Genomic DNA, 24,975 nt, shown 5'->3' with positions numbered 1-24,975 from the left:
AGGGTCTGAGCAAGTACACGGACTACGCTGTGTGATGCGAGGTGCCGAGTTGCCTTTTCTGAGGCTGGATGAAAACCTGTTTACAAACGTGACAGCTGACTGGAAAAGCAAGCGTGTTTCGTGAGACGTGCAGAGGTTACCAGCCATTCACGGGGAGTTAGAAAGAAACACAGCAAAATTTGCAAGGTAAAAATAGCAAGTTCTGGTCTCTTCCCCCCCTGGACAGACATAGCTGTGAGGCCTTTAGGCCTCATCAGTCTTGTTGTCATCAAGGTTTATAAAACTACCAAATGATATTATGTCAGCTGATTCTTTAATGGGATAATCATTAGCCAAGACCTGAGTAAGGTTTTTTTTTGCCGTCACTAATTTCACCTCAAGGTGAACGGGCAGGCAAAACTCCTCTGGTCTAGTGTTCACTTTGATGTATGCTGCATCCATATCCTACACTAAGGTACAAGCTGCGCTCATCTTTTAGGGACAGGGTGCACGCTCTTTCCTTGGTCTGATATTTGTCTTGGTAGGATATCTTGGCTTATGAAAGGCAGCATCTAAAGTCCCTTGGCATTAAGGGTTGGGGACAGACAGATTGGAAAAAAGGCACAGACATCTCTCCCTGATTTCAGTGGGTTTGGGATTAGGCCCAAAGTGCAGAGTGGATAATCCTAGATCTACGGTTACCTTATCGGTGCATATGTTTGTAGTCTATCCTTAGGTAACCAGACTGAAAAAAGTCATCCGCATACCAGGGTGGTATTGGCATTTGGGAATTTGTGTAGCATTTACTAGGCATTGGAAATGGAGGAGAATTATATTGGATTAACAGAATTATATTGGATTAACATCACTGTTATCAGAATCAGGCCTCGCTCTTCAGGGCGGGTGGATTCCACGCTGTATTACTTTGGTCAAGTGGCATTCCTATAACTTTTCCAGGCCTCAGTTTATCCATCTGCAAAGTGGAGCTATGATTATTCAGTCTTATGACACGCTTCCTTTTGCAGAAAACTACAGTGCCTTTCATGGTTTCCACAGATGGACTTGATCCAGTCTCAGTTGCACTGTTATATCTCCTTTCATTTTTGGAGTTCCTATTGGAGCAGACTGAAAAATACTTTGCTTTCCCCAGAAAATGTTGACTGTTCATTCAAAGCTCAAAAACTCATGTTCGGTCTTTTCAACACAAAGTTATCCTCAAAAGGTAATCAGTGTCAATGGAAAATTTAACTGGGTTTTTAACATTTTTTTTTTCTTTTTCTTCCATAGCATTTTGGTTGGAAATTTGTAACCCGCCTTTAGTTCTCTTAGTAAGTGAGAGGTGATCATCTTGTTTGCTTGCCAATTAAAACTGCGGGAGGAGTGAGCAGTCGTCACTCCATCTGAAAGAGAAACTTTGGAAGTCTGCTAATTTATCCTGATTAGTTTAGCCAAGACGTCAAGGCCAACCTTTTTGTTCCTTGCAGAGCGTGAGGTCAGGGACTGCGCGTGGTCAGGATTTCAGCTTCACACATCACCTGAAAACCCATGAGAATGGATGAGATTGCCTAGTCCACATAAGTGAACTCTTCTAATCCTGAAAGTATGCATCACCTTGGCAAGCTGTTGGTAGGAGACAGCATACAAAGAGACCTTGCATTCAAACCCTCGTTGCTAACTTGGTTTTCCAAGTGCGAAATGGAATTGAAGTGGATTCTTATCAGACTTTTGCTTGCAGTCTATGCAGCGTACCTGCTGCAATGATTTCAACGGCTGTGTTTCAAGGGACGTCATTCATTCCTGGAAACAGTGTTTCCTGGCTTACAGCAGAGCAGCTTGAACACAGACATCCAACTTGAGCACCCCTTCACTGTAAAAGTTATGTGCAGTTCACTCGGTGCTAGTGACTGACACAACTTTCCTCCCCCTGCTCCTGGCTCCTGAGCCAGCCTCCGTTCTGGGAAGCAGCTGTATGAAATGGCTTGCAGAAGACGAGTCTAGCAGGAGTCAAAAGCTACCATAGAGGCACTAGCAACTCTATGCTGGCAAGAGAGGGGGAACAGAGAGGTTGTGCTGGTGTTTGCCCTTGCGTTGTGTAGATAGGTGGGGTCTAAGGCAGTTGGAGAGCCTTTGCTGTGCTGAAGAAAGGATGAAGGGACTCATAATTGGGAAGGTTTGAATAGGAGTGAGACTGAAGACCCATTGAGTCCCTCAGTGAAAAGCACTGACGTGAAGTGGGCTTGTCCTTGCCTTCTGAGGGTTAAAGCTGAGATGAGCACTGTGCAATCCAGGAAGAACTGAGGTTTTATTTCATAGGCATCGGGGTCATTCCTGATTTAATTATGTAAAAATTAATGTGAGCTTCTTCCCTGGTAGGTATAGGCCATCCATGGAAATTGAATTGGGTGAAATGCTGGTTAAGCTAATCACTTGCAAGTCATTATGATGGCTAAGCACAGGGATGTTGTAATCTGTTGGGGCTCCTGAAGAACCTGATTGAAGACCAGGTTTAAGGCCCATAGGTTTAATCAGCTGATCTCAGCGATGTTCTTTGAATTGGCTTTTTCCCTATTAACGAGCAAAGCAAAATTGCATCCAGATTTCTCACTGGCACGAAAACCTGAATTGCAGGTGGTTGTTTCAGTAGCTGGATGTCTGGCCTCCAAATCCTGACTGAGTTAAGAGAGATGGGGTTCATGCTGTGTTTCAGAGGAGACGTAAACTAATAGCAAAGACTTGGTTTTATTATTTATATAGCACTACTAGTATATACAGTCACAGCACTGCACAAGATTGATAGATTTTAAGGTCAGAAGGGACTATTCGATCATTTATCCTGACCTGTAGCACACAGGCTATAGCATTTCAGCCAAGTACCCCAAGGGTCAGCCCAATCACTTGTATTCAACTAAAACCCCTCTTCCAGGAAGACATCCAATCCTGATACGAAGACATCAAGAACTGAAGCATTCATCCCCTCCTGTGATAGCGTGTCCCAATGGCCAATCACCATCTGCATTAAAAAGCTGTGCCTTTATTTCTCATTTAAAATTCTCCGACTTAAACATCCAGCTGTTGGTTATTGCGATGCTTTTCTCTGCCAACGAGGATGCCTCTGGTGTTTTCTCCCTGTGAAGGTTCTCCTGCAGAAAGCTTGCAAGAAGTAACATTTGCCAAATGGGTGGCACTTGTTTCTTGAAAAAAAAGCTTACCGTCTAATGGCACAAGGGCTGGAAAGTGGAAAGAACTATAAAACTATAAAATACCGTAACCCAGCATGTTTTGCGGAAACTGTGAAGAATTCTTTAGAAGTTACGAAGACAGGGGTTTTTTGGGAACCCCGTTTGAGTAGCAGGTTGCTCCAAAGTTATGGAGTGAATTGTTTGAAGGTTGATGGAGCATTGACAGAGAACAGGAGCAAATAAAGGCAGTCAGCAAGGTGGGTAAAGAGTGGCAGAGAGCTTCAAAAATGAGGAGGAAAGCCTTGATTCCTCTGTGGACTAGAAGAAAAACCAGACGAGGAGGATTGGGATTCGTCATCTTTATATCTACAGCATGTATCATTGTGGTGTTTTTGAATTAATTAGTGGACATAGTTAAATAATGATCCCACGGAAGAGAAGAAATATTGTTCCCTGGGGCCTGGTTTGGTTACCTTCTTCCTTCTTAACCCTGCGCTCTACTTTCAACTGGTTATCATGCCCGGGTGAGACACAGCATGAGCAAGATCCCTCAGGAGCCGCTGAGCCTCCATGTCCTGGAGAAACTCTGGAACCAGCTCGACTAAAACGCCTCTCGGTGGTTAACCAAATCTTCTTGCTCTGGGCTGGGGAAAGGACCTGGAAGTTTGAGAGAAATTATAACCATGTAGTCCCCCTCTCTGGAACAGCATGAATTTTCCCTGAAGCCTTTACTGGCAGTTCTCTTGGGCTTGGGGGTCATAAGGGTTGAATTTAGAAGCTCTTGACGATGCTTTTTTGCCTCTTGGAGTCCTGCGTCTGATTAGCTATGTCTCTATTTTCCATCCTTTCGGGAGTGGAATTTCTGGCTTTTGATGGATTCAAAACACCTATCACTTCCTCACCCTCCGTGGGCTGTTTGCTGGAGAGGGGGGCTCTTCTTGCTGTGATAACTGGAAGTAAACCTAGGTATCCAAACAGAACATGGGGGGGTCCAGTTTGTGTCTGAGTTATTGATCTCAGTGTCACTTCGAGTCGTGGTTGCGAGAGGGACCGTATTTCTATCACCTTCCCATGGCCCTGAAGAGTCTGACAGATAAAGCTCACAGGCTGGGTGGATTTATTGATATCTATTATTATTTACTCTTCTAGTGTTGCCCAGCTTGTGGTTTGGATTCAGTGCTCACACCAAGGAATCCGCCACTTATTAGTTCTGCCTTCCAGGGTGGCCTGTCATCACTTAGGATAATTGCTAAGAACTCCATTAAACTGAAATGATCCATATCTTTCTGTGCCAGGAGCCCCTCCAGCATTGGTCCTATACTTGATTCGACCTGCTTAGACTACAAACTGACTGGGCGCCAAGCATGTGCCTGGACTGCACCGGGATGAAGTGTTTTGGAGGATTTACACCATCAGTTATCTGTCTGATTCATGAAGGCCTCCTGGCATTCCTCTGCACTAGGGGAGGCTTTGGGTTATGTATATGCTATGCCCCAAAGTTCGTGTCTAGATCAAAACTTTCCCAGAGTTCAGAGCTGCTTGGATCCAAAGGTTTGAGCCTGACCTGTGCCACAGCCCTAGCTGGGTGTGGAGTTTGAGTCAGGATTCAAACTTTGCCAAAGTCTGCAGGGGTTTTGGCTTGAGACCATGTGTCCTAGATTAGCAGAGTCAGATCTTTTTTTTTTTTTATGGGTGCTGGAAGGAGCCCAGGCACTTGCTAGGCCTGCAGGGCTTTAGGGGTGTGATATGGCCAGGTAGCACCTTCCTTGGACCACCCGACAGCAGCGGAGATGGGCTCCAGAGTCACTGTTCTGTGAGGTCCCCCTGATGAAGGGAATTTCAGGTTAAAATGCTATTTTTCCTTAAGTCTACTTGCAGAAATTGCACTGTAAGAGATGCAAACTATATCCTTAAGATCTAGCGTGCCCGGCATTTTTTTTTCCCTTACAAATAACCTATTTATGAATGGTGGGTTCCACCGGCCAGTTTGATCCCATGTCATGGATCGTGAGGATATCCCTGATGCTCTGTCTCTGACTAATGCTTTTCTCTTCACCAGTCTACCTTACAAGGACTGCTTTCCTATTATACCTGAAGTCGTACCAGCAGGGGGCTTGCTTATTCTATTTGAATTCAGATAGCCATAAAAATGTAGACTGAGTGAATTACTGTGTGCAACAGGGGGAAGTGTTTAATGCAAAGAAGTTGGGGGGGGGGGGGGGGGGGGGAACTGGGCCGTGATATTATATGCAAGCATTCAGAAAGTGTGTAATCTCTGGGGGAAAAAAATCCTGACCCTAATCATATAGGATCCTTTCTTTTCTGCAAGTGGAGTGAGAGACTCCAGGTGCCGGGAGTCAGACTTTCGGACGTACAGCGCTCTCTGCTCTCGTGAATGAAAGATATTCTGCTTCGGTGTCCTCTGGCAGAAATTGGTCATTTTAAGATAATAACAATAATCAGATGAAAAATGCAATTGAATTGTGCAAAATCGGTATTTCTGCAAGGTGGTTTAGCTTGATGGGGCTTGAATATTCCTGGACCAGCGATGCAGACCTCATGGTGTAGGCAATAGCAATGCTCGGCGCTCGACTTGGCACCTACATCACCTTTGCAAAAAGAGTGAGTGGGGAGGAGATCTAAAATGAGACTTTTCACTCCGTATATTGGAGCGTAAGTGGCCTGATTTTTCCAAAGGGCTGAGATCTCGGATTTGGGAGGAGCTGCTGGATGCCCAGCGCTTTGGAAAGTCAGGCCGTTTATTCATTTGTGTTCCTCTAGGAGCCTGGCCACGAGGCCTCTGGTTTTAAAGAGGCTGGCAATACAAGCAGAACTGGTTTGCAGCGAAAGGTCCTGCTCCCGAAGCATGGTGGGGCTCATACACAAGAATCCATTTCACACAAACTGCAGGCCTGGGATCTCAGCAAAAACCAGCACAGGCCAGAAGGGACTGTTTTCAGCTAGCACCTTGCAGAAGAGGGTTAGGAGAACGGGCACAAACCAAATGTGTCCTTTCAAACAGTCGGGGTTGTTCACCTTGTGTAATCTCGGTGACGGAAGTTTGGGATTAATTCTCCAGTTTAAACTGGCAATCCTTGAAATAACGTTTAAGCCGCTCGCAAGGCACTCTCGGATTTTGTTTCTTGCAATTCAGCTAGTGTCTCGCATCCAAAGCAGTTGCCTTTGCAGGTGCCCGGAGGGCCGGGAGGCTAGAGAACCTTCCCAGACTGTTTGGAGAGGCAGCCGATGTCCATGTCAAATCGAGATGCTTGTTGCAACGCTCGCAAAAATGTAATTTGATTTGCCTTTGTCAACAAAATCTGTGGAAACCTCCCCTGCCTGAATAAATATCCCTGCAGGGTAGCACATGCTTTGTAAATAATTTTCATTGTAACCCCCTCATGCTAGCAGGGTGGAGAGTTGAGAACATTCATCAAGTCACACATTAAGAAAATAATTTTCTTGTACCTAATTTGTGCAATAAATAAGGCCCATGATTTCTCATTTCTACAACAAGGAAATTTAAAGAGCTGAGAACAGGATTTCTGGAAAATCGCGCTCTCTCTTTTTAACCAGTTCCTGCTTTAGTCCCTGTTTCTTCCGAAGAGCTCTGTCAAAGATTTTCCTGAAGGAGCGGAGCGTTTTGGGTGCTCTGCTTTCCAGGTGTCCAGCCTGACCCTGATTTACCGGGGGGAAAAAAAAAGGTTAGCATTTGCTGCAAACCAGGCCTCTTTATTCCGGGTTCCCAAATATCAAGGGTTGCTGGCTTATTAGTCACCTTTGCAAAATCTAAGCCGGCGGCCCTGTGCCAGCTGTCCGCAGGTCGCACGGGCTTGCCGAATTGCACCTTTAGCTTCTGCCCCCACACAGCTGGCCCAGTCTAGTTTATCCTCCGTCACGAGGTTGGAGGGATGTGCTTGTTTGTTCATGAGCTGTAACCGAGACTGCCTTGTGGAAGCATCGCCTCATCCGTTCTGCAATCAGAACTGCAAACTTCCTCGCAGCTGAGTCCTGCGAACTCCAGCTGTGGCTTGTGCTGGTTTGAACAAACAGGGAGGCTCCCCCATCTCTCTTTTGGTTGTTTTTTTTTGTGTGTGTGTCCATCCTCCTCTCTCCTTTGCCAGCCCCAGCAAAGGCGCTGCAGCTGCAGTCTTCCTCGATTGCTACAGAGCAGGAGCAGTGCTGCTGCATGGCGGGGGGGAGCCATACGTGTGAATCCCCTGTGCATCCCGGAGCCTGGCTCTCTGCAGGCTCCCTGCCGTGGTCATTAAAATGTGTGGCGGGGGGATGAGTTAGTGGACCATGCACTGAACCGCTGGCTTTGACCCTGCACAGGGTGCGGCAAGGGCCTCGAGCATGCTGTGGCCAAGTCCAGCTGCAGCTTGCAGGCCCGAGGGGGCAATCTCCCACGTCGTCCCTGCACTTAGCCCAGCCGTGCATGCTACGCATTGGGATTGAGGACTTGGGCTCTAATGAAAAGCCCGTTCGTGTGAAAGGGGTTTCCCACTCTCTGAGCATCTCACTCCCACGCTGCCTCCCGCTGGTACTGTCGGCAGCCCTCCCAATCCTTTTTATTTGCCGTACGCCAGCAGCACGCTCAGCTTTAGATGCACAAAAGGAGCCACAGACCCTGCCCCAACGAGCACCATGTACAGGCTGTCTGAGCTGTTCCCACAGGAAACGCAGACCGAGAAGAAAATGCTCCACACGTTTGCACTCAAGCAAACCATGTGATGGGATCTAGGCAATCCCTCTGCTCCACCAGTTTCCAAAGGTTGGGGCTGGTACTTTTATCTGGTGACTTGATTTTGCCTTCCTCCCCATGCTGTGCTCTTCCTTCTCCCCACTCCTCTTCTGTAATCTGCCCTCCTACCTTGGGGAGCAGAGGCAGCCGACTTCTGTTCTCCCACCAGGACGTCCCGTGAACTGCAGTCTTCACTCCTTTGCCTCGCTCCTTTCCTATTCTGACCTCCCCTTACTTTCCCATTCAGGCCTTGCACAAAACAAGATCTGCCTGAAATACGAGGGGTGTTTTCATTTGTGTGTGTTTAGGAGTGGGGCAGGGTTCTTCCTCTTAGGGACTGCTCCTCTGAAGTTTGGATCAAGCCTTTGGTAAGTACAACCAGCCTGATTTTGCACCTTCAGGAGTCACCTTCAGTGCTTTTGTCTCCCTCGGGTGCTGCTTCCGAGTAGCACCAAACCAAGCACATGACTAAACCTGTAAGGCAGAGTTTGACTCTTGCAAAGGTGCCCATGGAGGACATGAAATAATTGGGGAATCCAAACAGCCATGCCTCGAATGCCTGGATTACTCTTACATTCCCACATGCCGGTACCTTGGAATATTTGGCGTGCATTCCCCAAGGTGGGAGACTGCCAGCACAGGAGGAGAGCTTTGCTTTTTCCGAGGAGAAATGTAAATTTGTTATTTATATATATTTTATGGATGGCATGTTCCTTTCCCCGGGCATTTTGCATTGGAATTCAGCTCATTGAAAGCCTATTACATGTTCACTAACTATAAACCATCTGATTTATATTCATTAACCAGTACTAGACAGCAGCAGTGGCATAACTTTAGCATTGGACATGCCTCAGTCGACGGGTGAACTAAATTTCAGTTAATTAAGGTGCCGTAATTGTTGTCCAGTACAAGTGTCTTCAGGGCATGGGCTTTGTAAATAATTTTTCACCCCAACCTCTCCTGCACTCTGGGTTGCGAGCCTGCAACTTTGCACAAGTTATAAATTAGGGAGTCAACTTTCCTGCACTTATTCGTGCAGAGAACAGGGCACTCTTCCGGCTGATTGCTGGAGACTCGGCGACCTCAAAGATTTGGTTAAGTAACCGGCACATGGGGAGGGAGAGAAAGCATGGAAGGAAAATAAAATCACCTGGAAAGTAAAATCATGTGGATTGAGGTTTATGAGAAGGGAATTTTGAGGGACAACTATTCAAGGTTTTACTGCTTGATGGTTTGGCTCTGATTAAATAGTCACCTATCTGGACATCCTTAGCTGAAGTTCACCAAAGCCTCTTGGTCAAGCACTGCTGGAAGGCTGATGAGAGCAGGCTTTTCCCTGGGATTGCCAGTACTTCTTAGTTGTGAAAATCCTCAAGATAGCCCCCAAACCAAGCACAACCCCAATTTGAATTCCACAGCTGGCTCTCATTTTGCAGGGTGCTAGTCTAAAGCCCTGGGTCCAGTTACTCACCCTGGGTTTTGCATCCTACAATTAGTATTCTAGCTCTGTATTGCATAGCCACAGCCCTTCTCCAGCTAAAATTAGGAGTTTTAAAAATACCCACAAGAAGTGGGTTCAGACTCCAACAAGAAAGGGAATTGGGGGGAAGGGGGAGACATGCAGCCCTATCCATCCCACGTATGGATTAAAGCGTCAAGTCACAGCTGAGCTACTGGAGAAGGAACCGGATCTGAAGTCAACTAGTATTCATGCTGGACGCTTTGAAATGTCCAGGCACGTGACACTTCAAAACGGAGCAGATGGAAAATGGAGTGGGTCACATACTGCCTCAAGGAAGAAGCATCCCGTTGGAGAAGAGTCCCAGCAAAATCTGGAGGGCACCAGAGGTGCCCATTGCCCAGACAGCAAGGCATGGATGCTGACCCTCATAGAGCTTGGCAAATCAGAAGCCAAACTCCTAGGAAAAGCATTTAGGTGATCATTGTCAGCACTTCACCATCTTTTGTGTACTGTTGATCCTAATAGCATGCGTGTGAGGTTGGCAGTGCCGTTGTCCTCATTTGCCCACAGGGAGCTGAAGCCCAGGGGGGCTAAGGAGCTGCCCATGGTCCCTCAGGGCCTCTGTGATGGAGCAGGGGTTTGAATCCAAGCCTCCCCCATCTGTGCCGATGCCCTTAATCACTCAACTGGTTTCTCACTCAGTGTTTCTTTCCCCTTCATTACCAAGGGGAAAGAAACACTGGGCAAAGCATGGACATGAAAGCAAACTGGCCGTGCAACGGCACGGCTTGGATGCAAAGGGAGGGTCTGAGTTAATGACTTTGAAGTGGCATGCGAGCTGCTGAGCACATGTGTACACGCGTGTGCCTATTCCCGCTCCGGTCTGCCAGCCCCTGCTCGAATACAGTTGGCAAGCAACCAATTTGTAAGCAAACAGGGCATGCCGGTCTAACGGTGCTTGCAAGCCAAAGATGCACTGTGAGCTGCCGTGTAGGGGGGTAGGGCGAGGTGGCTAATAGACCCAAAGTGAACATTTCATAATGAGAAGAAGAATAGTGATCTGTGTGAGCAAAATAAAAATCCCTGCTGCTTCTGAATCTGCGCACACCAACTGCGGGGTGGTAATTAGGAGGGAAGCTTGATGTGGAATTGAAACTGTAATTATGAAGAACTGTTAGATGTTACAGTAATGTCGCGTTTAATGCTCTTCCTCCTCCTTCCCACATCTTTTTACCCCCTACCCCTTTGATTAATCACTGGTTTTTTTAGAAGTTTACATGTGGAGGAAAGTGTTTTAGGAATTATCTGGGGTGTTCTGCTGCTTCCTTTGTAAACCGAGGTGTTTTGAAATTGAAATTGGAAAATGGTTTATTGTACTTTACGTGGAAATTAATGTGTGGCAGTTCTGAAAAGGGATGATTTTCAATTAAAATGCTTGCAACGTGGCGCGCTCAGTTATCTCTCCAACTGTATCCTTACTCGGCTTTGTTGGCAAAGGCAGTTTTTATTTGCGTGCTGCTAAAATCTGTGGGGAAGGGCTGTGGACACTTCCACGCTTTCTGTTTTCCCTCGCAGTTTTTCCATGTGTATCTGTCTCTCATTTTGCATCTTTTTCCTTTTCTTCGTTGTCTTTGTTGCTTCGCAGCATTGTTTCCATTGCCATCTTTCTTTCTTCACTCTTCCTCTTTTCTCCAGACCCTTTGTGGATAACGCTTATAGCAGCAAATGGCTCATGGCAACCAGCAAACTCTTTCCATAAGGCCTTCTATCAACTTCTGTCTGCGTCTCACTGATGCCAAAGGAAGCGTAATGTCATGCCCAGACTGGTGTGCAATAGTGACTAAATTGTACTAATGCTTTAAACATCTGGTCTTAAACCAGATTTGCTGCTTCAACACGTGCTGAAATGGGTTGAGTTAAGCCTAGGCGCCCCGCTTGACTTTCACTCAACCAGCTTAAAGTCAGCATTTTAGTAAACATTGCCATGCCCAGACTTGCCTTTTTAAAAATTGTGTGGTTAGCATGTGCTGTGTACCGATATCGCCCCATGAATCCTTGTTTAGCCACTGCTTGAGTGCATGCCCATGTCCGTTTGTATAGTGAACGAGGAGGCCTGCTGGAATTTCATTAGGAAGGGAGCTCACAAAAGCAGCCACTTTAAACGCTCTTCTTTGTTTGCCCGGTCAAGTTTGCTACGGCTCCGACAGCTCCTTTCCAGACCTGCCCCGGCATTAGGCACATGCCCGTCTCTCTGATAGCTTGTCTTCACATTCACTTATTAACGGAAAGATTCAACTTCACACGCACTGGAGTAGACCTTGCATGAGGCCCGTGATGGTTTGTGCAGTAATTCAGTTGTAGCACTAATCTTGGGCTGCATCTCTCCGCCAGGCCGACCACTCCAGCCTTTTCCAATTTCTCACTACAACAGTTATGAATAAACCACCAAAGCACATCAGATGTGCTGGAAATGGAAATACCAGAGATAGGCAATAGCGCAGTGGTCGGGGAGTCATTCTCACCTAGCAGGCAGTGGCTCTGTTTTTTCACCATTAGCTGTATGCCATCTAGCCCTTCCCTTTATCCAAGGGCCCCCATAGGCTTGCAAGCCAGCAATGGGCAACATCCTCATCCCCTGCTCCCCTGCAGCCCCCTTCCTACTTTAAATGTTTTCAGATGGGAAGAAAATGTGCTGAAAAGCTGTACCCTGGAGATGCAATCCAAATGGTTTTAGTTTGGCAAAATAGGTCATTAGATAACGACAATGGAGCTGCTGTGATTTACACAACCTAAGGACTTAGCCCGGGGCCTTGAAATGAGAAGTCCCTGCAGCACCATCTCTCTCTCACTGTTGCTCCCCAGGGGCCTGAGCAGATCTCTTACTCACCCCAAAATCTGTAGGCAGGTAACTGAAGAGAAGTGAACCTTTGGTATCCTACCCTCCGCTCGGGTAAGCAGCTGAGCTCCAGTGAGGGATGCCAGCCTAGACTTTAGCCCCTTGTGGTGTAGGCGCATCGCGCTCTTCCCCCAAAACTACTGATTTGAAGTCAGAAACACTTAAATACACTCAATCACACCCATAACCAGTTCGCACACAAGAAGTGAGACTATGGGATCTTTCTGAAAATTAGGCTGAAATCGTGGCCTCAACTGGCATCGTTGGAAGTCTTGCCCCTGGCTTTGACGGCCAGGATTTTACACGTGATCTCCTTTGTCTTCTACCTGCCTTTGAAAATAGGAATCCTAGGGTGTTTTGGGGCTGAATTGATTTAATATTTGTCTCTGAGAAGGTTATATAAAGGGATGTATCTATGAAAGGTTTTAGCATTATTCAAATCAATTTGAGTTGGAAATTCAGCTGGAACTTTAAAAAACCCCCACAATATCGTCTATAAAATACATTAATTTCTAACTTTAAAATTAACTTCCTTAATTTTGACATCAATTCTCTTTCTGCTTGGTTTGTCTGTTTTGCAATTTTGTTTCTTTTATCTCTGTTGCTATATTCAACTCCCTCGCCCCCCCCCCATGTCAAATTAAGAAAAGAAAAAAGGATGCCTGGTATCACAGAAAACCCATAAATAAAACCTTACAAGAGAGGCAAAAGAAAATTTCCATCATTCTCTCCTTAACCGAAATCAAAATTAGAAAGTTATTAGAAATTTCATTAGGATGGAGCAGATTGGTAATGAAATTACATTCCAGCTTTCCACATACCCAATGTATTAAGTAGCTTTGATCAATGATGTTCACACAATTAATTTTGTCTGATTGCTGAGGATTACTTTATCGACAGTCACATTTCACACTCATGGGTTTTTCGGTTTTGTTTCCAAAGTAAATTCTCCATGATGTCACGTCACATGACAGCAAAGCAGACGTGAAGTCCTCGTTATCAAAGCAACCTCCAACAGACCACAACAGGTATCAAGGTGAGGACATGACTGTTCTTAGTCACGTTGATTGCTGTAATGTCAATATTAGGTGAGCTCTGTGGTCCCAGTGGCCTTGACTCTTCCTGAAATACTTTTTGCCCTGTCCCAACTCATTGTAGTGCTGAGAGCTGCATTTCAAGCAGAGCACTGACTTCTCCGGGGTGAAAGCCTTCCCTATCTTTTTCCCCCTATTGATGTCCATGCGAGTTGTAGCTAAATCCACAGACCACCTCTCCCATGTAGGTTCTTGAGTTCCCAGATTTACTTGTATTTATATTGATGAAGAATTAGGGTCTTCTGCCTGTTGGTGCTTTGTCTCCATACATCCAGGTGACCCAGGACCCGCGCCTGTAGTTGAAACTGCTGCCATGCAGTGAGCCATAACAAGTTTCCTGTAACCACTACCCTTCTGCCTCCTTTCTGCCAATCAGTCTTGACCAGCGGTTATACCATAACCAATGCAACAAAACCAACCTAAGGTCAAAACCAAGAAACATGTGCCTGGTAGGAGAGAACAAGGGCTAAGAAGCCCATGATGGGAGCCTGCAGTTTCCTTTCACTCACTGAACATTGGCTAGAAGCTTTCTGCTGAAACCCATCAACCTTGCATTTCCTAAGAGCACTGCACAACCAAGATTATAACAGAAGTGGTTTTGACCATGGACCCTCTGATATCCAGGGAAAACCATGCTATGTCACTATTGCCCTCCTTCTGAAATGGTTCCCATTATACTGTTCAGATATAAAAAAAAATTGCCTTAGGAGGAGTCTTTAAATCTTTTTTTTTTTAAATGACAGGAATTAAGTCCCTAAAAAACTACAAAAGCTGAACAGAAATATTATCAGGACTTGAAATAACTTTTCTTCCTTTTTTTTTTTTTTACCCAGACATTGATCTACTGAGGGATTAGCTGGAAATCAACTGTAAGTAATCTGTGCAAAGTTTTATTCTTCTCTTCTTTACAAAGTATGCATTTGTTAAACTTTAAATTGAAGACAGAAACTGGCTCAATGGATCAGGCGTGTGTGTCAGAAATGATGTTGGTTTTCAGCTTTGCTTTACTTTGGGTCATCTTCCTACAAACCAGAAATAGATTTTTCTTGGAGAGCTCTGAGCATTTGCAGCTGAGCTAAAACTGTAAAGTAGGTACCCTTTCTGTTCTCAGAGAAGAACTTTAGGGGCTTGTCTACACAGCAGAAGGTAATGTGCAGTAAGAGAGGGTGTTATACTATGTTAATATGCAAGGTATAAGCTACCCTATACGTAGGTAGCACCAGTTTGCTGTGTAATAAGATGGTTCATATAGGAGTTAGCATGGAGTAGCGACTGCAGTATACTCTGATGTCCCCCTTCTAGATGGGTCCTAAACCTTCAAAGGTATAGGATGGATCAGATGGTCAGAAATGAGATGTCCCACCTCTCAGAAGTCCAGTGAATTAAAATAAGATGTCATTGCCCTTTTTTTGGTTAGAAGTGTTGCAAAGTTTTTATCAAGACACCGTGCATCAGCAGTGCTACCAGCTGACTAACAGTAGGCATCCTGCCAATCATTTTATGGAAATAGGCAAGGACTTTAATGTTCAGATGCCCATCTGAATCAACTCTTGTTCATGTCAGCAGATCCGATGTGAAAGCAAAGGTGCCCCTATGCTGTCTAGTTACCATCAAACCTGTAAGTGTCAGCATTTTAAGGCAAGGAACACAATGCTGATGATGGCTATGTCACTGGTTTAACCTATTTCAAAGACATTAGATCATGCAGTCTTTTCCTGTTTCTTGCCTCTCAGGGATTAGTTATGCTAGAAAAATTCCTGCTGAATTAGTCTCTTCAAATAATTATCGGTGCACCTGCACATGCAACTATTGGTTCCTCTTAGCCAGTTCCAAATATCTAACTTAGTCTTAAACTCTGTGGTGTCTCATATTTGGTAAAGCATTCATTTGAAATAGTGCAGATAGCAACTAACCTACCCAGCCCTAGTGTCGCAGCCAATCTGGTGTTTTAGTAACACATTTTGATCAGATGGGACTTTTTTTTGGTCTTCCTGAGCTTTGAAGTTATTGTCAAAGATGCCTACCACTTAGAACGGGTACTTCTCTGGCGTATATGCAACCTAAATAAATACGTAGCTGGCACAAGCTGAATTGCAGCACTTATGTTCTTGACATTAATGGAACTATTCAAATGCTTAAAATGAAGCACAAGTATAAATCCCATGTTGAATGGGGACCTACGTAAGTCCATTTCTTAAAATAGGTAGAGCTAACAGGCATATGTGGTATCTCTGGAACATGGGAGAAAAAGGTAAGGATTCTTACAACTCAGAGTGATTAATCTGAATGTATAAGCTTGGTGTACAAGAGGTTTTTAAATGACAAGCTATGACTATGCCACAAATCTATTTCCTCCCCAGCGTTCTTTTTTTTTTTTTCTAATTGGTACAAAGATATATGTGTAGAAAGCAGACGTTTTGGCTACTTACCTGGCTTTTATCTATTGGTTACTTAGCCAATACTTTACTTAGAGTAACATGTATTACTGTATATCTATACATCTTTTTCACTTTTATGTTATCATCTTGAGCCTATATGGACTTTTTGTATGAGTATAAACAAAAGCACATCTTTCCACAATATGTTGCGATCTTTGCCTGAGCACAAATGGGTGTGTTTAAATCTCTCGTCATTACCTGTGCACGTTATTTTATTTTAATCCCAAAAAGGAGTAGTTGTGCTGTTACAGCAGACCCATTTCTTCTTGTGAAATACAGGCAGTTGGAGAAGCATGGTGGTACCTGAAGAATTACTTTGAGAGAACGGGTGATTGCTTCTTTTTTCCCCTGTTTTGCTGTGCGATCGAAATGGCCTCTTATACAACTTCTGGAAGTGGGCACCGGTTTGGTTGTCTTGATGATGTGTACTTGTAAATGATTATCAAGGGTACCTAGAGCTTGAGACAAGCACATCTTTGTCTGCACAGCAATTCTGGCCCCAATTCAGCAGTCCATTGCGATTGAGCAAGGCACTTCCACCTGTGTTTATTTCCACCAGCTGTGATGGAGCTGAAGGGTTATGCTTCAAACTAAACAGAGACTGAAGAGCTGTGCTAGGTAGGGAAGGGCTGCATCCCATACTGAAGTGGACTGGGGCATGTATAATTAAATGTAGTTGACACAAGTTCATCACAGCACTTAAGCAGAATGGACACGGTCATCACGATGGTTCTACTTGATCTGAATTACAAATTTGCTCTATCGTGGGTCTTATTTCCCACCTACTGAGATTCTGCTTATGAGTTAATTGCCTGAGATGGAGAAGCCCTACACTTGACCTAGCAGCATTTCTCTCCTTGCCTGCAATGTGATAACTTTTGAACACCACTTCCTACTGCTTCCCAAATTTCAGGGAATGCCTCTGGTATCCTTGGGAGAAACCCTGTTGATCTGGGAGAAAACTTGGGGGCGGGGAAGGTGAAACAGAAGCCACCCTGAGCCCCACCATAGGGATAGCTGAGCTGCCTGTTCCAACCACTTTGGCAATTGCTGACTGATAGCAGCTATTAATGCATCCCAGTGCCACAGTACCTTTCATCTGAGCCCTGCCCATCCATCCAACGGAGTTAAAAAATGTTGGGGCACTGAAAAAAAAAAAGAGGAATAAAAACTGTGGGTGGGGAGGAAAATAGAGGCTGTAGAGGAGGAAAAGAGGCTGCACACAACCCCTGGCATGCAGGAGGGCCCGGGGATGGCATCCTTACAGTGATGAGAATTGCTAGCTGGCGCCAAGACATTTGTGGAGACTCTGCTCATATGAGCAGAAGAGCTTTCAAAGGCTTGTCTTTTTTAACCGGGTTTGCCCATGCAGCTATAAATAACCAGGGGAGGAGAGTGGTAGATCTCCTAGTGAAGATGCGGAGCTCTTTTGACAGGGCCAGCACGAGTGCTTTGGTCCCGGGCAGGGGAAAAGCCCCTCTCCTGATGGGCCTAGCTAGGTTGGCAAAACTTCTACGTGTCAGGCAGGCCTAAACAGCTTGCTGAGTATCACATGGCGAGTCCGTTCAAGAGCCTGGAACAGCTTGTTATTTACACTTCCTGCCATGCAATGCTGCATCCCTCATTAGCCTGATTTCTAATGCCACTGAATTATCAAAAGAAACCCTAGAGGTATCATATTTTGACAAGTATATAAGTGTTACAACCTGCCTGGGCCCCTGGGATAACTTCCCCGGGGGGCAAAGTTCAACCCCTTTCAAGACGATCTAAACTTTTGTGGGCTCCGCCAGTCTTGGCCAAAATGTGTGTAATTGAACGTAGAAAAACCAGCATCATTAATCTCCTCAACTGTAGCCTGGGCGTCTCAGTTGAGTAGACTCCCTCGTGGGAGAGTCGCCTAGACCCGAGATGTGTGTTTTCCCAGCAGTGTGGCATTTCCCACCTCCGTCTTCATCTTCTAAACTATTTGTTTTACTGCGCTGAATCAAGCTGGGGATAGCTCAGGTGCCTCTCTCCATCAGAGATCAGCATTTAAACCCACTGGGGATCTGCCTGGGAAGATCTTGCAACAGAAGAATACACAGTGACAGTAGGCAGCAATTTCCATTCAACAAAACCAGGTATAGCCTCTAGACCTGAACATAGGTAAAGTATTAATCACATGCCTTGTCCCCACTAAAGTCAATGGGATGACTTGTGATTAAAGGTGGGCATGTTGTAGGATGCTTTGCCACACTGGAGTTGCATTTCCCATCCGTCACCCTCCTTAGAAATAAACTAATAGGGTTTTTAACATATGGCTGGGTTGAGTTACGATCCATTTGTACCCTTCCCAGTGCAACGGGGCATCTTCTTGTTCCCAGATACTGCAGCGCTGCTTTAGTACAAGTAGGAAAGCTCTGTTTTCTGGGTCTGTCTTGCACAGATCCCCTGGCGGCTGATAGCAAATTCTAGCACGAGAGCCGGAAGTCTTCCTCCGTCCCCAAAAGTGCTCGCTGGGCGGTGCAGAGGCCAATGCTGCGCTCCTGAAATCCAGTGGGTGTTCACACAGTGTAAAGCTGAGCTCTTTGCTGGAACTGTTCATGTACTTAATTGAGATCTTTCACCTCTCTGCTGTTAATTTGCATAATATGTCCCATGGTGTTTTGTAGCCTGGTGTTTTTGGAGGTCACTCTCACCTCAAACGAGAGAGGTTTGCCTTGGGTCATCAGCAGAAGCTGTTCTGATTGGGGGGCGGAGGTCAGTGCTGCTTCTCTAGCCTGTTCCAAGAGCACGGCAAGGTGTATTCCCCGACAGCAGACAGGCTCGTGCAGCTGTTGACACCAGAAGTGATTAACACTGGTAGGACAGTGAGAGGGAAATAAATAACATTCTAATCTCTAGCACCATCATTCCTTTGATGAGAACAAAAAATATGAAGACTGAAAGATCAAAATAACTGTATTAGAGCATGAAAAGGGAAATGCTCTTTTAACAACCGCTGTTCAGATCTATCTTCTTAGATCTGACATGCTGTAATATATTTGTAACACAGATATATATTAGGGGGTAAAGCTAGTGATTAATTTGCTTTACCTTTTCCGAGTATATACATAAAAACCGACATTAAGAGAATTAGCATTTTACCTGTCTTTGAAGATGTTTGCTTTGAAATGGATAAAGGCTTGTCGGGTTTATGTCCCTGTGAAGAATAGTTGCTGGGTTTTTTCCATGAAGCTTCCCCCCACCACAATCTGTCCTCTGAGGTTCACGTGTGTGGTGCAGGCAGAGATGTTCTGGGTTTTGTCTCTAATTACTGCCTCACCACCCTCCAGGGTATTGCTTTAGCTGCTCCCTGTATTCACCCCTCTTGACTCATAATTGCTGCTGAAGCTTATGAGACTAGGGATCAAAGTATTCGTGTCATTCACGTTCCTGTCAAAGGTCTTATCGTCAAAGAGCCAACTATATTTCCAGAGATGTTTCCTCTTCTCAAGAGCACCAGTGAAACTTCGTTCAGCTTTCTCTCCTTGCAGTACTGTTGCAAAGAGCATGGAAAGCAGCATCCAGGATAGATTTAGGAGCAATGCAACAAGGATGCGTCTGCTTTCTTCCGCTGGTGCCAAAATAACGTTCTTCAGAGGTACTTAACGGTTGATTAACAAGGAACATTGTCAGGATCAAAAGCACTATTTAAATGAATCCTTCTCTGTCCTACTTGGATCGTATGCAATTAAGACACAAAGAACTTTAAAACTGAAATTTCATTTTCACCTTTACTGCTGTTTGCTTGCATTTATCAGGGAAAAGCTGGGCAGCTGGGGGACTATTCATTTGGTTTTCTTTTTTTCTAGATACCGTCCTTTGCATATACTCAGATGATCAGCTCTTTGGGACAGGGAGATTTGCTTCTTTATTTCATGTGTGTCTGGTGCACAGTGCAGTGGCACCTGGGTGCAGTCTCCGGTACTAATACAATACCAGTGGTATACCTAATTGGACACAGTTTTCAGTTTATGCTTAGGATGCAGATCCTGGGGTCTTTGATGGCATAAATTACCAATCCTTTCCCTGGTGGGTATTGTATTAGTACCGGAGACTGTACCCAGGTGCCACTATGCACTAGACTATGCTCCTTATTAAAAGAGTAAGGAAAGACGGCGGATTGGTTTCTTTACCTGGATTTCCTGGTCTTTTTTGGTGCTGTTGTGATTCAGTTTCTAGCACTACCAGGAAACATTGAAATCCTGTTCCAAAGAGAAATGTGAAATCTAAGCGAAATGTTGCCTTCCAGTCAAATATTACAAGCCATCCTCATCCCTTCTCTTTTTTAACATAACTGAAACTAAATTGCTTAACACAATCTCTTGAGGTGTGATTACCATATCATTTTATTTTGCCAAACGGGCTACCCTTTTGTCATTTAACACTTTTGTCCCAATAATGCCCAACTGTCCCAGTGGATGCACCTGCACTGCAGGATGTGACTGCCACACTTGTAGGTTTTCCCTTACCGACCTCAATGAGCAAGCATGAGTGTGAGAATAGCAGTGAAGGCATGGGGCACAACCACCAACATGGGCTAGCAGCCAGACCGCAAGCCTGCCAGAGATCCTAAGGCCTCAACTGGAGAGGCTGGTCCTAAGTGTGTGAAGGTCGTTGGTTGTTTGGGGACATTGCAGTCCTGGGTATCTCTGGGATTGCTACTGTTGGGATTTCGTAATGCACCGGTGGGTAGAAGATGAGGAAACGTGGCTATTAGAAATGTGTGAGACACCATGCAGCTATGGAAGATGTTAACGACCGTCAGTAGCAACTAACACAGATTGGATTTGAAGTGGCAAGGATGCTGATCTTTTCTCCAGAGGGATTTGAATGGCACACATTCAAATCTTTCCACTTTAATCCATGGGACCTAGTGAAACGACTGCTGGCTGCTAATACCCCCTGCCCTTTTATCAGTATGCCTTACCAAAACATGCACACAATATCCTTTAGCATGAGGATAGTCTTAATCGTCTGGTTCAGAGTGGAGGTGAGCAACTTCTTCCTCTATAATAAGGGGTTTCTTTATCCGGGAGTTCCTGCTGGAGAGGTCACGTGTGGGTGAGTGACAGAGGTTCACCGTGATGCACCCCGAACCTCAAAAGTAGCACGACTGTTGCCAGCTCTCACAGAGGTACTGCAGCCTTCTGGGGCTTGCCAGCCCTGTAGTCTTCACAAAAGTGAAGACCCCTTTCACCTCTTTAAAAAAAATAGAAGAAAGTGTTGGAGGGGAGTAGGGGCAAAAGGGAAGAGCTGAGTGATTTAGTAGAAGCAAAAGGTTAAAACCCTATAGAATCAAAGTTCCACATGAAATAATTCTTGTAATTCAAACTCATTCCCTACTGTATGACCAGTGAGTGTGACAGGACTGGCACACCTAATTGGACACAGTTTTCAGTTTATGCTCAGGGCGCAGATCCTGGGGTCTTTGATGGCATAAATTACCAATCCTTTCCCTGGTGGGTGCTTCCTTCAGATCAGTGGCCGTCACCAGCTTCCCACATTGCACAGACCTCATCCCCGATTCATTGGAGTTTGAGAGTGCAGAAATCTGCATCCAGACTTTCCTGCAAAGAAACAGAGAACATTGTTTTAAAAGAAGATGTAGCATTCTCTCGGGGGCAAGAACCCTGCTCCCTTTCCTGCCTGCGTTCGTTTCCCTTTCTTGTTCCCTTTAAAACATTTTGTGATTACCTTGGCATGCAATATCTAATCCCCCTTGGAACGATGAGCTCGTGAACTGATCGAGACGACAGGGAGCTGTTTTTATCCATGTGTTCCAGGTAAAAGGTGGGGGGGAAAAGATGCGTCCTGCCTCCATTTATTTTCTTGGCATGTTGAGATGTATATGGAGGTAGGGGGTTAATTTTCTGTACTTTAAGTCCATTGTTTCTCTGCATAGAAAACTACTTGCGACTTTCCCCTGGGGATCTCTGAGTTCTTGAGAGACCTAGGATTGAAATCTGGATTTGTATTTCATAGATGCATAGATGCTAGGGTCGGAAGGGGTCTCAACAGACCGTCGAGTCCGACCCCCTGCCTAGGCAGGAAAGAGCGCTGAGGTCAGCCAGATGCCTATTCAGCATCTTAAGAGAAGCTATCATGGTCTGTTGATCTGATAGACCAAACCACACAGGACTCCCACATCTCCCTCCATAACCGAGTCCTGTCCCGATGTGAGATAAGTTGGTGTTTCCCTTCCTTGTGTTCGTCACCATTCATCCATGGTGTGAGCTCAAAGCCGGCTGGGGCAGGAACGACGGCTACTGCTGTCTTCTTTGAAGCACCTCGCCTGCTTTTGGGGGCAGCAAAATTATGACTGGCCACACAGTCACCTTGGCAGGGAGCGGGGCGTAACACTCAATGAGCGCTTTCAAGACCGTTGCCTAGAATGGGAAGGCTCCTTGGCAGGGACTCTCCACAGGGTGTGCCAAAGCCTCCCATTGCTGACTCCTCATCGGCCTCTCACAGCACGAGGAGGAAGGCAAAGAGGAGGAGGAGGAGGAAGTGGAGAGACCTCCGCTGCTTCCTGGACCAGCCTCAGCCGCGCTCGAGCATCCTACTGCATCAACTTCCTGATGAGTTTCTCTCTCAGAGTCCTCGGGATTGGGAGCAGGGGAAGAACTTTATAAAATTCTCCACGACCAGTCGAGCGGAACCTATTTTCTCTCACAATGCAATTAACGGCACCAACATTTACAAAATATGATTACAAGCGCTTTGGTTAAGTAGAGGAAAGTATATTAGATAGCAGCGAGGGGTTGATCTTAATGTGCATTTTTTCGAGAGACTTGCATTTTCTTTGTGCAAATAAAGAGGCCCTAAATTCTCCATAGGCACTAAAATCAATGCAGTGGAACCATGATAACAAACACAGGCTCCACTTTTTGCTACATCCCCCAATTAATTAAGCCTTTCACGGGCATGTAATTAGGAACATTAGCAAGTCATAAAATTGCCGTGAGTCTCTAAATTATGTGCTGGCCCTCAGCAATTTGTTTTTAATTCCTTTTGAAGACAATGGCACTGCGGGGCCCCATAGATCTTCATAGCAGCCTACTGTTTACTTCTTTATGGCTCTATGAAGATCTAACTGTTTTCTACTACTCCCAGATGCACCCACACTATTTTCTTGTGCAGTTTCATTACCTGAGTTAGATTTAAAGGGAAAACGGCATCCTCCTGCCAGAGCACCTTCTATCTCCCATACCGACTTCCCCTTGTCGGGAGGAGATATCAAAAGAGAGAGAGAGAGAGAGAGCGGTGTTTGGTGTCTGAGCCCCTAATCAAGCAGCAGCCTTCGCCGCCACAATTTATGCACTTTTATGTAGACTTCTGCACACAGCAAATAAATAAATAAATAACAATCGTTTCAAGGAAAGGTTTATTTCCCTGTTGCTGTGATTTACTCCCTGGCAATGAGAGCGTCTCGTTCGCGGCAGAGGCCCCGGGAAAAAACATTTGCACGATCTCAGGGTCAAGAACAGGAGAAAGGAGCGCACGGAGGAAGCAAATTGTTTTTCTCTTCCTGACGTCCCGGATCGCTTGCAGCTGGTGGGTCGAGGCGGTAATATCCCCGATAGATCCATAGATCTATGACTCTGACTCTATTGGGGCTTGTGCTCTAGGAGAAGTGTTTCCTGAGTCAAAAGACAGAGCAAGTTGCTTTTTTTTTTTTTTTTTTTAAATACCCCTGTTAATTTTGATGGCAGGAAAAGCAGGTGAACAGTCCCATTAGCCCTTGCTCCAGCCTCTACCTTGGCTCATTCTGGTCAGCAGCACTGGTATTTGGTGAATGATACCTGGGCGGGTGTTCTTGGTCTGACTCCCCAGTCATTCATCAGACTTTCTTGTTCATAGACTCATAGACAATGAGGGTGGGAAGGGACCTCAGGAGGTCACATCTAGTCCAATTCCCGTCTCAAAGCAGAACCAGGGTGCTAAGTGGGCAGAATCATCGCCCCGTGACCATCACATTGGACTCTGTTGCATCCCCCGAACCCACCGGGTAGCCTAGCTGATCCAGGGGATCGGCAGATGTATGAGGCAAGGCACAAAGCTGGCACAAGCCCTTTTCCCCCGAAACTGTGGGTGTCCAGGAGACAGCTTGTGACTGTGGTCTGCCCAGGCAACATCAGCACATGCTGCCTCTTGCTGAAGCCAAGGTGCACAAAGTGCGGGGTGGGCAGGGAAAGGAGCAATGCACTATCTAATCTTGGGGCAGCTAGACTCTGCTAATAGTAAAGCCTCGAGAAAGGGTTGGGCTGGCCAGGGTTGTGACTTCGAGAGCCCATTTTATTCCTCCCTGGTCCACCGTCACAGGCGTCCATTTGCTCCCTGGTCAGTCATGAAGGGCTTATTTCTAATGCTTTTCTTTATTCAGTAGAGAGAAAATGTTATTGCAGAGCCAGGGGATGTGTCAGAAAGCAACAGCCCAGAAGGAAAGCCACTCCCAGAATACTTCACCGCCACTGCTGCATTAGCTGCCTGATTAAACTTTGGTTTGGGGCTGGTGGAAATGTGAAGCCACGCACATTTTAAAACCATAGTCATTGCAGTGAAGCTGCGCTCACCGCACAACACTTTATTTACAGTCGGAGAGAGCGCAGGAGAGTGCATCGCGAGTGCGCTACTTCACAAGGTCCATTAAGGCGACTTTTAAGTCTATTTAGATTGGTTGGGAGTCAAGGTAAATGGCTGAAGGTTGTCTGAAGCATAGTTAAGCAAGCTCCCTTTACAGAGCTCCCATGTTCAGCTATTTGTGTGTTAAATCAGGCCTCAGTTGCCAAGGGCTTGCATCCTCCTGCTGCTGCAAAGGGGGCCCGGACCGGGCCGGCACACGTACAGCTCCCACGCATCACCTTGGAGCAGCCTGAAGTGGGACTCGCATGGTGCACAAGCCTTGGGCTGGGTTTACATCCATGCTAGCTGGTTGTTCAGCTTAGTTAGTGATGTGTTTTGTTAAAATTATCATTCAATAATAACATTTGATGGTCTTTCAAAGCCCTTCCCAGCCCTACATTCCTCTGATTCAGTGATGCTATAACCCTTTTCTTGGGTAGCAGAGGTCACCTCTTGGACTAGGAAAGACAGCGGCCGACGTGCATATTGCAATATGGAAAGCTCAGGGTCTGCGTGCATGAATTTTTTTCTATCTCG

Source organism: Crocodylus siamensis, chromosome 13, assembly GCF_052110815.1.
Source record: "Crocodylus siamensis isolate JL-2025a chromosome 13, ASM5211081v1, whole genome shotgun sequence".
NCBI classification, from domain to species: domain Eukaryota; kingdom Metazoa; phylum Chordata; order Crocodylia; family Crocodylidae; genus Crocodylus; species Crocodylus siamensis.
Note: the sequence above shows the minus strand (reverse complement) of the source record.